At 43.3% G+C, this 14,698-nt stretch overlaps 1 protein-coding gene across 2 annotated transcripts in view; it reads right to left on the bottom strand.

Moving 5' to 3' along the window:
• Window positions 1-14,698, bottom strand: part of LOC115109298 (SNF-related serine/threonine-protein kinase-like) — a 51,130-nt gene that overhangs the window by 25,905 nt on the left and 10,527 nt on the right. The gene's annotated exons all lie outside the window — the stretch shown is intronic.

A 14,698-nucleotide genomic window follows, 5' to 3' on the forward strand; every position in this document is an offset into this window, starting at 1 on the left:
GAGAGATTGGAAACCCTAATTGGTCTACGCGGACAAGTTCTTGCCTGGTTTAGATCATATCGCTCGGAAAGATAACAGTTCATCTCTGAGGATGGTTTGTCCTCTGTCAAATCAATTGTAAGTTTCGGTGTTCCTCAAGGTTCCGTTTTAGGACCACCACTATTGTTTTCACTATATATACACTAACTCTTGCTGATGGCATTCGGAAACACAATGTCAACATTCACTGCTATGCAGACGAAACACAGCTGTACATTTCGATGAAACATGGTGAAGCCCCAAAATTGCCTACCCTGGAAGCCTGTGTTTCAGACATAAGGAAGCGATTGGGGGCAAATTTACTTTTAAACTCAGACAAAACAGAGATGCTCGTTCTAGGTCCCAAGAAACAAAGAGATCTTCTGTTGAATCTGACAATTAATCTTGATGGTTGTACAGTCGTCTCAAATAAAACTGTGAAGGACCTTGGTGTTACTCTGGACCCGTATCTCTCTTTGATGAACATAGCAATAATATTTCATGGGCAGCTATTTTCCATCTTCGTAACATTTAAAAAATCTGAAACTTTTGTCCAAAAATAATGCAGAAAATCTAATCTGTGCTTTTGTCACTTCTAGAGTAGACTACTGCAATGCTCTACTCTCCGGCTATCTTAGGACCATCAATAGTCGTGGTCCTAAATAAACTTCAGTTAGTGCTAAATACGGCTGCTAGAATCTTGACTAGAAACAAAGAATCATATTACACCAGTACTAGCCTCTCGACACTGGCTTTCTGTTAAGGCTAGGGCTGATTTCAAGGTTGACGCTAACCTACAAAGAATTACATGGACTTGCTCCTACCTGCCGTATATACCTACACATAGGCTATGGTCACAAGACACAGGCCTCCTAATTCTCCCTAGAATTTCTAAGAAAACAGCTGAAGGCAGGGCTTTCTCCCATTGAGCTCAATTTTATGCCTCTGACCCTATTACGGGGGCTGAGTCACTGTCTTACTAGTGTTCTTCAATGCCGTCCCTAGGAGGGATGCGTCATGTCATGCCAGGCGTTTTTGCTCTATACTCAACTTGAGTGTGTTGAGTCACTGACGTGATCTTCCTGTCTGTTCTTTTGCTTGTGTGGTGGAGGAGATCTTTGTGGGCTATACTCAGCTTTGAACCAGGGTAGTAAGTTGGTGGTCTGTTGATATTCCTCTAGTGGTGTGGGGGCTGTGCTTTGGCAAAGTGGTGTCATACGGGGCCACAGAGTCCCCCGACCCCGCCTTTCTTAGCCTCCAGTATATATGCTGCAATGGTCTATGTTTTCGGGGGGCTAGGGTCAGTCTGTTTTATCTGGTGTCCTGTGTGAATTTAAGTATGCTCCCTCTAATTCTCTCTCTCCCTCCCCTCCCAGAGGACCTGAGCCCTGGGACCATGCCTCCAGACTACCTAGACCGATGCCCCCTGGCTGTCCACCTGGTCGTGCTGCTCCAGTTTCAACTGTTCTGCCTGCAGCTATGGAACCCTGACCTGTTCACCAGACATGCTACCTTGTCACGGACTTGCTGTTTTTGACTCTCCCTCCCTCCCTCTCCCTCGCTCTACCCCACCTACTGTCTCGACCTCTGAATGCCCAGCTATGAAAAGCCAACTGACACCCAAAAGAGCACCCAAATGAGAACCAAAAAGGGGTTCATGAAAGGGTTTCCCTATGGGGACAGCCAAAGAACCCTTCTATACCGTACAAAAAATATAAACACAACATGTAAAATGTTTCATGAGCTGAAATAAAAGATCCCAGAAATGTTCAATACGCACAAAAAGCTTATTTCTCTCAAATGTTGTCCACGCTGGCGTGGAATCGCCCATATAATACTAGCAGAATCACCCTTTACAATCTTTAAACTCATTTTAGTAGTCATAGTGGCCATAGTCACCATATATGCAATAGAGACATTTAGCTTCAGAACTGTTGCCAAAATTTCCTGGCTGCATTTCATTCTCATTTCCAGTTTCTCACACACACACAGGCTGACATTGAACCCACGCAGAGGGAGTGTGTGTGTGTGTGCATTCTTGCACAGTACATAGTGACCTGACAGACAGGTTAGGGAAGTGTTCCTTCCTATAAACATAAGGGACTGGAAGCAGGAGCCAGGTGGCCTCATCGACTTCTGTCTAACAAACACAGCCAGTTGAACAACATCATCTTGAAAAAACTACAACAACAAAAAAGGCTTTTTTTTGGTAATACATGACATAAAACAATCTCAAATCCCTTAATGGCATCATAAACATTCCAGCATAAACAGTAGAGGTACACCTCTGTGCCTCAGTTACAAGTTACAACCCGCTGGGCAAAAACTGGTTGAATCAATGTTGTTTCCACGTCAATACAAACAAAAAATGTGATGACATTGAATCAATGTTGTTTCCACGTCAATACAAACAAAACATGTGATGACATTGAATCAATGTTGTTTCCACGTCAATACAAAAAAAAATGTGATGACATTGAATCAATGTTGTTTCCACGTCAATACAAACAAAACATGTGATGACATTGAATCAATGTGAAAAACAGATTGGATTGGAAAAAGTCATCACCATAAGGGCATTTAGTCTTTTTTTCACCCAACTTTAAACCTCAATCCACTGACATGGTGACATTTTTTGTTGATGTCATGTTGAATTCCCCTTAGTTACCAAGTCAACTACATGTAAATCAAAACTAGATGTTGAACTGACTTCTGTGACCAGTGTGAACTGTCCAAGAATCCCAGAGGACTATCGAAGGAAACAGGAAGGGAGGCAGAAAGAACAACAGAACAGGCGTCACCATAGGTGTGGATACACGTAACTGTGAGAGGATAATGGACAGGACAGAGGAAGGGCTAGAATAAACAGAGGTAGGTGGGGAAGGACTAAATGGAGAAGGGTGGCAGATACAGACAGGGTTGGTAGGAATAAAGGCTATGGATGTTGAGTGCGTTCATGCAACAATGGTATGGATCGATATCTGTAATGGGATATTATAATTTGTTTGTGTGGGGTGTGTATCCGTGTGTGTGTGTGTGCTGCTGCCATGCAAGTGTGTCTGTGTCTGCGCTCAAGTGTGTGTTTGTGCTGTAACTGAATGGTTAATGTGCCAAAGAAGCAGAAGGGATGGGGAGAGAGCAGGCCTTCTCACATGTGTCTGAGTGCTGAGTCCTATGAGGAGCATGTGCTGACAGACATAGAGCTCTGTTTATCTGCAGGAATCAATTCTGTGAATGATTGACCTGCCCACAGTCTGATGTGTGCAGGTCAAAGGAGTGGGCATCTGATGGCCAAGTCTCTGTACTCTCTCTGTGCTCTCTTTCTCTCTGCACACTCTTTCTGAGCTCAAGTGGAATGTTTACAAAACACTGTAAAGCTGGACAACCAAGGTTATAGCTAATTAAAAACAAAAAACAAAAGCTGAAAAAGAAAGGAAATTCAAGAGCACCACAATGCCTACTCAATCCATGCTCTACCAAGGTTTTCCAGCACACAGCTTTGACCTACTACAGTAGCTATGTTGTTATATTGTATTTCAAACAATGCGTATGCAGGTTGCTTAGGATTGAAACTTTCTCAAACAGCCTAGTTCATACTCTTAGAGGTGCTCCCACAATAATGGGCTTCGTACCGCATACATGTTGAATCGTTCTTCACACACCACACTAATCCCATTCCTCTAACAATTCAACCTTTTTTTATTATATGAAAGCAAGCTCTGCTTTTATAATTACAAGACCACAATGCTTGATTGAGCCAGCTGTTTTGTCTTGTAGAAATGTGGTGCCTGCCTGTATTTCCTTAAATCTTTATTTTAGCTATACATGTCATTGAGAATTTAAAAAATATTTAATAACATATTTTTTTTGTTCAGTATGTCACCATCATAACAACAGGTTGGACACAGTTTCTCATATACAGTAGAGGTCTATAGAACCTGTCTCTATTCCTGATTTCTGTAATTGTGTAATACTGACATAAGCTCAGAAACACTTGCTTTTTTAAACATGGTCCTGTTGCTGATCAATGGGCAGTTCATTACCTCTATCAAATGAATATGCAGCTTAAAGTAATTTGTGTATTTGTGTTTATTTTTGCAATGAAGAAGGTGACGCCACAATAATACACATTTACAATAGGCCTACAGTACCTTCGGAAAGTATTCAGACCGCTTGACATTTTCTACATTGTCTTACGTTACAGCCTTATTCTAAAAACAATCATCAGCAATCTAATACCTTGTATTGTCCATAGAGCTCCGAGGCAGGATTGTGTTGAGGCACAGATCTGGGGTAGGGTACCAACAGATTTCTGCAGCATTGAAGGTCCCCAAGAGAACAGTGGCCTCCATCATTCTTAAATGGAAGAAGTTTGAAAAGTCACATGACAACTCACTTGGAGTTTGCCAAAGGGCACGCAAAGACTCTCAGACCACGAGAAACAAGATTCTCTGGTCTGATGAAACCAATATTCAACTCTTTGGCCTGAATGGAAAACGTCATGTCTGGAGGAAACCTGGCACCATCCTTATGTTGAAACATGGTGTTGGCAGCATCATGCTGTGGGGATGTTTTTCAGGCGGCAGGGACTGGGAGACTTGTCAGGATCGAGGCAAAGATGAACGGAGCAAAGTACAGAGAGATCCTTGATGAAAACCTGCTCCAGAGCGCTCAGGACCACAGACTGGGGCGAAGGTTCACCTTCCAACAGGCCAACGACCCTAAGCACACAGCCAAGACAATGCAGGAGTGGATTCGGGACAAGTCTCTGAATGTCCTTGAGTGTCCCAGCCAGAGCCCGGACTTGGACCCAGTCGACCATCTCTGGAAAGACCTGAAAATAGCTGTGCAGCGACGCTCCCCATCCAACCTGACAGAGCTTGAGATAATCTGCAGAGAAGAATGGGAGAAACTCCCCAAATACAGCTGTGCCAAGCTTGTAGTGTCATACCCAAGAAGACTCAAGGCCGTAACGCCTGCCAAAGGTGATTCAACAAGGTACTGAGTAAAGGGTCTGAATACTTATGCACAGTAAATGTAATATATATATATTTTTATATAAATTAGCTAATACAACTTCTCATAAAACTGTTTTTGGGGTATTGTCTGTAGATTGATGAGGGAAAAACAATTGAATCCATTGTAGAATAAGGCTGTAACCTAAAAAGAAAATTGTAAAAAATTCAAGGGATCTGAATACTTTCCGAAGGCACTGTACATCAAAAATGACATACAGCCTAATGATATGACATACAGCCTAATGATAGATATATAAACTGACTATACCAAACATTAGTAACACTTTCGCCCTCGGAACAGACTCCAGTGATCGGGGCATGGACTTCACAAGGTGTCCAAAGCATTTCACAGGGATGCCAGCCCATGTTTACTCCAATGCTTCCCACAAGCTGGATGTCCTTTGGGTGGTGGACCATTCTTGATACACATTGGAAACTGTTGAGCGTGAAAAACCCAGTAGCGTTGTAGTTCTTGACACAAAACAGTGCACCTGGCACCTACCACCATACCCCGTTCAAAGACACTCCTGACACCTACTACCATACCCCGTTCAAAGACACTCCTGACACCTACTACCATACCCCGTTCAAAAACACTCCTGACACCTACTACCATACTGACACCTACTACCATACCCCGTTCAAAGACACTCCTGACACCTACTACCATACCCCGTTCAAAGACACTCCTGACACCTACTACCATAACCCGTTCAAAGACACTTCTGACACCTACTACCATACCCCGTTCAAAGACACTCCTGACACCTACTACCATACCCCGTTCAAAGACACTCCTGACACCTACTACCATACCCCGTTCAAAGACACTCCTGACACCTACTACCATACCCCGTTCAAAGACACTCCTGACACCTACTACCATACCCCGTTCAAAAACACTCCTGACACCTACTACCATACCCCGTTCAAAGACACTCCTGACACCTACTACCATACCCCGTTCAAAGACACTCCTGACACCTACTACCATACCCCGTTCAAAGACACCTACTACCATACCCCGTTCAAAGACACTCCTGACACCTACTACCATACCCCGTTCAAAGACACTCCTGACACCTACTACCATACCCCGTTCAAAGACACTCCTGACACCTACTACCATACCCCGTTCAAAGGCACTTAAATATTTAGTCTTGCTCATTCACCCTCTGAACGGCACACACACAATCCATGTCTCAATTGTCTCAAAGCTTAAAAATCCTTATTCAACCTGTCTCCTCCCCTTCCTCTACTCTGAGACAACCATTTTCAAGTCTTGCCATATATTTTCAAGCAAATTGAAAATTCAAGCAAATTGAAGTCAACCCTGTAACTCGGCCACTCAGGAACATTGACTGTCTTCTTAGTAGGCAACTACAGTGTAGATCTGGCCTTGTGTTTTAGGTTATTGTCCTGCTGAAAGCTGAATTAGTCTCCCAGCGTCTTCATTTAGCCTAGGCCTATATCTCAGCAGTCTCTATATCTTCCCCTTAAAACTTTTCTTGTGAATTGATATGATAGACTACATTGATTTAGCATTATCCTATAATGTAGACTAATTTTTGATATCGTACAGAAAGGATTTGAAGCTAAGGCAAGGTTTTTAATACGTTTTTGGGGAAAGGAGAATTATGATTTGCTTGTGTGTCTGAGTGAGATTTACAGCAGGCGGCTTTGACCGATGGGTCCTTTTCGGTGGGTGGGTCAGTGGGTGTATGAGTTTGCTAATTCTCTATGTCCATTCAGAAAGTTTCCTAAAATATGCGTAGCCTGTCTGGACTTCATCTCTTTAATCAGAAACTGTAGGCAGCAAGCGTCATGATGGTCAGCATGTGCGATCAGGAATGACGACAGGTGCTTGCTTTGCATTTCCTCTCTTATTAAATAGGTGTAAAGAATGAAACGTAGACAAGCTCTTTTCATGATTCAATCCTGTAGGATGATAATACTAATATTTTCAGGAGCTTATTATTTTTCCAGTAGGCCTATATGATTTTTCTCTCATTACTGTGTCATCTCTAGCCACTTTGAACAATATAGCCTATTGCCAGTGGGAATGGCCGCAGCAGCCTATAGCCTACTTTGCGAGAGCCTGACAGCTGACAGATTCGATTTTTAAAAACATTTTATTTTATCACAAGATTTAGGGCAACTTGCAAAGAAAAGACTAATAGTAATAAACCAATAGTGTCATTATAGAACGCTAGTGGATTTATATTAAGTAGCAAAGTGAAAACAGCATTGTTGTCATCAACATTGTTATTTAAATTTTAAATTTTATTTAACCTTTATTTAACCAGGTAGGCTAGTTGAGAACAAGTTCTCATTTGCAACTGCGACCTGGCCAAGATAAAGCAAAGCAGTTCGACACATACAACAACAGAGTTACACATGGAATAAACAAACATACAGTCAATAATACTGTAGAAAAAGTCTATATACAGTGTGTGCAAATGAGGTAGGATAAGGGAGGTAAGGCAATAAATAGGCCATGGTGGCGAAGTATTATAATATAGCAATTAAACACTGGAATGGTAGATGTGCAGAAGATGAATGTGCAAGTAGAGATACTGGGGTGCAAAGAAGCAAGATAAATAAATACAGTATGGGGATGAGGTAATTGGAAGGGCTATTTACAGGTGCAGTGATCTGTGAGCTGCTCTGACAGCTAATGCTTAAAGCTAATGAGGGAGATATGAGTCTCCAGATTCAGTGATTTTTGCAGTTCATTCCAGTCATTGGCAGCAGAGAACTGTAAGGAAAGGCGGCCAAAGGAAGAATTGGCTCTGGGGGTGACCAGTGAGAGATACCTGCTGGAGCGCGTGCTACCGGTGGGTGCTGCTATGGTGACCAGTGAGCTGAGATAAGGCAGGGCTTTACGTAGCAGAGACTTGTAGATGACCTGGAGCCAGTGGGTTTGGCGGCGAGTATGAAGCGAGGGCCAGCCAACGAGAGCGTACAGGTCGCAGTGGTGGGTAGTATATGGGGCTTTGGTGACAAAACGGATGGCACTGTGATAGACTGAATCCAATTTGTTGAGTAGAGTGTTGGAGGCTAATTTCTAAATGACATCGCCAAAGTCGAGGATCGGTAGGATGGTCAGTTTACGAGGGTATGTTTGGCAGCATGAGTGAAGGATGCTTTGTTGCAAAATAGGAAGCCGATTCTAGATTTAATTTTGGATTGCAGATGCTTAATGTGAGTCTGGAAGGAGAGTTTACAGTCTAGCCAGACACCTAGGTATTTGTAGTTGTCCACATCTTTGAAGAGGGGGACGACCGTGGCAGCTTTCCAATCTTTGGGAATCTCAGACGATATGAAAGAGAGATTAAACGGGCTAATAATAGGTGTTGCAACAATTTGGCAGATCATTTTAGAAAGAGAGGGTCCAGATTGTCTAGCCCGGCTGATTTGTTGGGGTCCAGATTTTGCAGCTCTTTCAGAACATCAGCTATATGGATTTGGATGAAGGAGAAATGGGGTAGGCTTGGGCGAGTTGCTGTGGGGGGTGCAGGGCTGTCAATCCGGGTAGGGGTAGCCAGGTGGAAAGCATGGCCAGCCGTAGAAAAATGCTTAATTCTCAATTATAGTGGATTTATCAGTGGTGACAGTGTTTCCTAGCCGGGAGGTGGGAGGAGGTGCTCTTATTCTCCATGGACTTTACAGTGTCTCAGACCTTTTTTGAGTTTGTGCTACAGGATGCAAACGTTTGCTTGAAAAAGCTAGCCTTAGCTTTCTTAACTGCCTGTGTATATTTGTTCCTAACTTCCCTGAAAAGTTGCATATCACGGGGGCTAATGTAGAACACCACAGGATGTTTTTGTGCTGGTCAAGTGCAGTCAGGTCTGGAGAGAACCAAGGTCTATATCTGTTCCAGGTTCTAGATTTTTTGAATGGGGCATGCTTATTTAAGATGGTGAGGAAGGCACTTTTAAAGAATAACCAGGCATCCTCTACTGACAGGATGAGGTCAATATCCTTCCAGGATAACCGTGCCAGGTCGATTAGAAAGGCCTGCTCGCTGTAGTGTTTTATGGAACGTTTGACAGTGATGAGGGCTGCTCGTATGACTGCAGACCCATTACGGATGAAGGCAATGAGGCAGTCATCGCTGAGATCTTGGTTGAACAGCAGAGGTGTATTTGGAACAGCAGAGGTGTATTTGGAGGGCAAGTTGGTTAGGATGATATCTATGAGGGTGCCCGTGTTTATAGATTTGGGGTTGTACCTGGAAGTTCATTGATAACCTGTGTGAGATTGAGGGCATCAAGCTTAGATTGTAGGATGGCCTGGATGTTAAGCATGTCCCAGTTTAGGTCAGCTAGCAGCACAAGCTCTGAAGATAAATGGGGGTGCAATCAATTCACATATGGTGTCCAGGGCACAGCTGGGGGCAGAGTGTGGTCTATAGCAAGCGGCAACGGTGAGAGACTTGTTTCTGGAAAGGTGGATTTTTCAAAGTAGAAGTTCGAATTGTTTGGGCACAGACCTGGATAGTAAGACAGAACTCTGCAGACTATCTCTGCAGTAGATTGCAACACCGCCCCCTTTGGCAGTTCTATCCTGTCGAAAGATGTTATAGTTAGGGATGGAAATTTCAGGGTTTTTCGTGGTCTTCCTAAACCAGGATTCAGACACGGCTAGGACATCCGGATTGGCAGTGTGCTAAAGCAGTGAATAAAACAAACTTAGGGAGGAGGCTTCTGATGTTAACATGCATGAAACCAAGGCTTTACGGTTACAGAAGTCAACAAATGAGAGCGTCTGGGGAGTAGGAGTGGAGCTAGGCACTTCAGGCCCTGGATTAACCTCTATATCACCAGAGGGACAGAGGATGAGTAGGATAAGGGTAAGGCTATCAGAACTGGTCATCTAGTACATTCGGAACATTGAGTAAAAGGACCAGGTTTCTGGGCATGAGAGAATAGATTCAAGGCATAATGTACAGACAAAGGTATGGTAGGATGTGAGTACATTGGAGGTAAACCTAGGCATTGAGTAATGATGAGAGAGATATTGTCTCTAGAGACGTTTAAACCAGGTGATGTCACTGCATATGTGGGAGGTGGAACTAAATGGTTGGTTAAGGCATATTGAGCAGGGCTAGGGGCTCTACAGTGAAATAAGACAATAATCACTAACCAGGACAGTAATGGACAAGGCAGATTGATATTAGGGAGAGGCATGCGTAGCCGAGTCATCATGCGGTGACTTCGATAGACCAGTCGTGATGGATTAATAGGGTTCAGAGTAGCAGAGGGGTCCAAGTCCAATTGGCAAAATAGGTATAGTGGCCCAAGAAATTGGCCGATGGATCTGTTCAGCTAACAGTCCAATATGCTCTAGACAGCTAGCGGGCAGAGGCTAGCAGCTAGTGGGCCGCGGCTAGCAGATGGGAATTCAGGGGACGTCGCGGCATAGGGACCAGTTGAGTGTTCTCTCGAGCAGGTTACGTTGGTAGTCCAGTCGTGAAGGATCGGCCGGGTTCCGTGCCCGGTACCGGCAGTAGAAGCGGTCCGGGTATTGTAGCCCAGGAGTGGCTGATGGGCCTCTTCAGCTAGCCGGGAGAATGGGCCTAGCATGGGCTAGCTCCAGGCTAATTGGTGCTTGCTTCAGGACAGACGTTAGCCAGGAGTAGTCACTTGGATTGCAGCTAGCTAGCTGCAATGATCCAGGTGAAAAGGTTCAGAGCTTGCAGTAGGAATCCGGGGATATGGAGAGAAAATAGGTCCGGTATGCTCTGGTTTGAGTCGCGTTGTACAAACTGGCGAGAGCTTTCCGAGCTAAAGGTTAGCTGATGGCCGCTAGCAGTGGTTAGCTGACTACTAGCTAGTAGCTAGTGAGCTGGCTAGCTTCTGTTAGGGGATTCCGGTTCCGAGGTAAATAAAAATACTTTAGAAAAAACAGATCCACACCATTTTGATTTTGAAGTTTAGAAAAATATGAAAAAGATATGCGAAGAAAAAGTCATAAAAAGATATATACATGGAACACGACAAGAGGAAGGACAAAGACGTCTGACTGCTACGCCATCTTGGATTGTGAATTGCATGTGCTGCATAGACCATGCAGACTGAACGCAAATGTCTCGTGGTTGAGGAACATCAAATGCGCTCCTTGAGTGAAAGGGGCGTGGCTAGGTCTGTGTGGAAAGTGGCATGGAGAGAAAGAGCGGAGAGAGATGGATCAAGTAAAAATTGACATTACACATGGCGTATCACATTCAACAAACCAAAACATTCAAAAACTGGTATAGAAGGTCAAGTAAAAACCCAAACCAGTCCCTGCATCAATACCGGTATATCATAAAAAACAGTATACCATGCAGCCCTAATAAGACGTAGGCGTCACGCAGACGTTATGCAGGCGGTGGTATCACGACATGTCAGTCAATGGTAGGTGACAGACAGTAGCTAATTTGGCTCATGATTGGCTCTTTTCACCAGCGATAATTGAGTTTAAACTAATTCATACTGGCGTGACTACTTACTGACTGTATTGTCCCCATGGAGAAATTTTGTTGCAGTATCATGTACAGGTTTAAAGTGGTGTTTAAATACAGTAGAAAACAAATTGACAATACAACATTCATAACAGTTACATACCAATAAAAAGAGCCTAGCCTGCTGGCCTTACTGGGTTGATAGGAACATTAGACCGAGCTGTTAAGGAGGGATATCACACCTGGTACAAATTAGTTCAAAGTCCAGGTACAGGGGTTGGCTTGGGTCCAAAATAATTTTGTGAGCCTTGCTGAGGGCCCTGACCTTAAAGATCTCATCCAGGCCTGTCTGTTTGACTCCAAGTACCTTGCTTCCTGTGGTGATAATCCTTCTCAGCATATTTTTCTGTCTGACAGTGGTTTTGCCAAACCAACAAACAATACAAAAAGTTAAAATACTCTAATGAAAGATTTGTAAACAGAATCAGTATAGTACAGTCAACATGAAAAGATCCCAGCTTTTTGAGAAAATGCAGTCTCTGTTGACTCTTTTTGTAGATCAGGTCTATACTCCACTGAAGCTTATTGTCCACACACAGATATTTGTATTCCTTTACAATCTCTATGTTCTGAGTAGATGATACAGTGCCTTACAAAAGTATTCGGCCCCCTTGAACTTTGCGACCTTTTGCCACATTTCAGGCTTCAAACATAAAGATATAAAACTGTATTTTTTTGTGAAGAATCAACAACAAGTGGGACACAATCATGAAGTGGAACGACATTTATTGGATATTTCAAACTTTTTTTACAAATCAAAAACTGAAAAATTGGGCGTGCAAAATTATTCAGCCCCCTTAATTAATACTTTGTAGCGCCACCTTTTGCTGCGATTACAGCTGTAAGTCGCTTGGGGTATGTCTCTATCAGTTTTGCACATTGAGAGACTGACATTTTTTCCCATTCCTCCTTGCAAAACAGCTCGAGCTCAGTGAGGTTGGATGGAGAGCATTTGTGAACCGCAGTTTTCAGTTCTTTCCACAGATTCTCGATTGGATTCAGGTCTGGACTTTGACTTGGCCATTCTAACACCTGGATATGTTTATTTTTGAACCATTCCATTGTAGATTTTGCTTTATGTTTTGGATCATTGTCTTGTTGGAAGACAAATCTCCGTCCCAGTCTCAGGTCTTTTGCAGACTCCATCAGGTTTTCTTCCAGAATGGTCCTGTATTTGGCTCCATCCATCTTCCCATCAATTTTAACCATCTTCCCTGTCCCTGCTGAAGAAAAGCAGGCCCAAACCATGATGCTGCCACCACCATGTTTGACAGTGGGGATAGGGTGTGTTCAGGGTGATGAGCTGTGTTGCTTTTACGCCAAACATAACGTTTTGCATTGTTGCCAAAAAGTTCAATTTTGGTTTCATCTGACCAGAGCACCTTCTTCCACATGTTTGGTGTGTCTCTTAGGTGGCTTGTGGCAAACTTTAAACAACACTTTTTATGGATATCTTTAAGAAATGGCTTTCTTCTTGCCACTCTTCCATAAAGGCCAGATTTGTGCAATATACGACTGATTGTTGTCCTATGGACAGAGTCTCCCACCTCAGCTGTAGATCTCTGCAGTTCATCCAGAGTGATCATGGGCCTCTTGGCTGCATCTCTGATCAGTCTTCTCCTTGTATGAGCTGAAAGTTTAGAGGGACGGCCAGGTCTTGGTAGATTTGCAGTGGTCTGATACTCCTTCCATTTCAATATTATCGCTTGCACAGTGCTCCTTGGGATGTTTAAAGCTTGGGAAATATTTTTGTATCCAAATCCGGCTTTAAACTTCTTCACAACAGTATCTCGGAACTGCCTGGTGTGTTCCTTGTTCTTCATGATGCTCTCTGCGCTTTTAACGGACCTCTGAGACTATCACAGTGCAGGTGCATTTATACGGAGACATGATTATACACAGGTGGATTGTATTTATCATCATTAGTCATTTAGGTCAACATTGGGTCATTCAGAGATCCTCACTGAACTTCTGGAGAGAGTTTGCTGCACTGAAAGTAAAGGGGCTGAATAATTTTGCACGCCCAATTTTTCAGTTTTTAATTTGTTAAAAAAGTTTGAAATATCCAATAAATGTCGTTCCACTTCATGATTGTGTCCCACTTGTTGTTGATTCTTCACAAAAAAAATACAGTTTTATATCTTTATGTTTGAAGCCTGAAATGTGGCAAAAGGTCGCAAAGTTCAAGGGGGCCGAATACTTTCGCAAGGCACTGTAGGTGGAAATTGCAGAGGTAGGTGTTGTTCGCACCTATGCACATCTCTTTGGTCTTGTTGCTATTGAGGACCAAGTGTGATTCATCACACCACTCTACAAAGTCATTTAGGACCGGGCCACGGTGTTCCTCATCATATAACACAAATACAAATAGAAAGAACAAAAAAAGGGAAAGAAATCCCTCAGTTTAAAATAAGTAATACCATATGAATTTGGTACAGCAAAATAATCACATTGCAGTGAATCAGAAAAAGAAGACAGGGAAAAAGCCTTGAACTGTACATCAAGGCTGTACAGGAGAGGGGACAAAACACATCCCTGTGGGGAGCCTGTGTTGGTGGTGCATATGTCCGACACGTGGGGACCCACCTTGACCCGCTGTGACCTGTGGCTCAGGAAGTCCAACAGCCACAAAACCAGCCCCCCATCTAAGGAGACGTTCATTATGAGTCTCTGTGCTTTAATGGCGGGATTATGTTGAAGGCAGAAGAAAAGTCAACAAACAGAATCCGGACATGGGATTTAGCGGCCTCTAGATGTCTATAGACCATGTTAATACACCCTCTAGATGTCTATAGACCATGTTAATACACCCTCTAGATGTCTATAGACCATGTTAATACACCCTCTAGATGTCTATAGACCATGTTGAGGAGCATAAGAATGGCATCATCAACTCCTCTGATAGGCAAACTGAAACAGATCGAGGAGCTTCTGGGTGGCGCTGACTTTTCACAATTTTCATTACTAAGGATGTCAAGGCAACAGGGCAGTTGTCATTCAGCACAGAGGGATTAGACGCTTTAGTAATGGGTATAATTATTGCGTTTTTCCACAATACTGGCACATTTTGCTGGTCGAGCAAGGATTGTAAAATGTCTGTAAAAACACCAGCTAATTGTTCAGCACAGTGCGTCAACTCATGTCCACTTATTTT

Source organism: Oncorhynchus nerka, linkage group LG25 (assembly GCF_034236695.1).
Source record: "Oncorhynchus nerka isolate Pitt River linkage group LG25, Oner_Uvic_2.0, whole genome shotgun sequence".
In the NCBI taxonomy this organism is placed as follows: Eukaryota; Metazoa; Chordata; class Actinopteri; order Salmoniformes; family Salmonidae; genus Oncorhynchus; species Oncorhynchus nerka.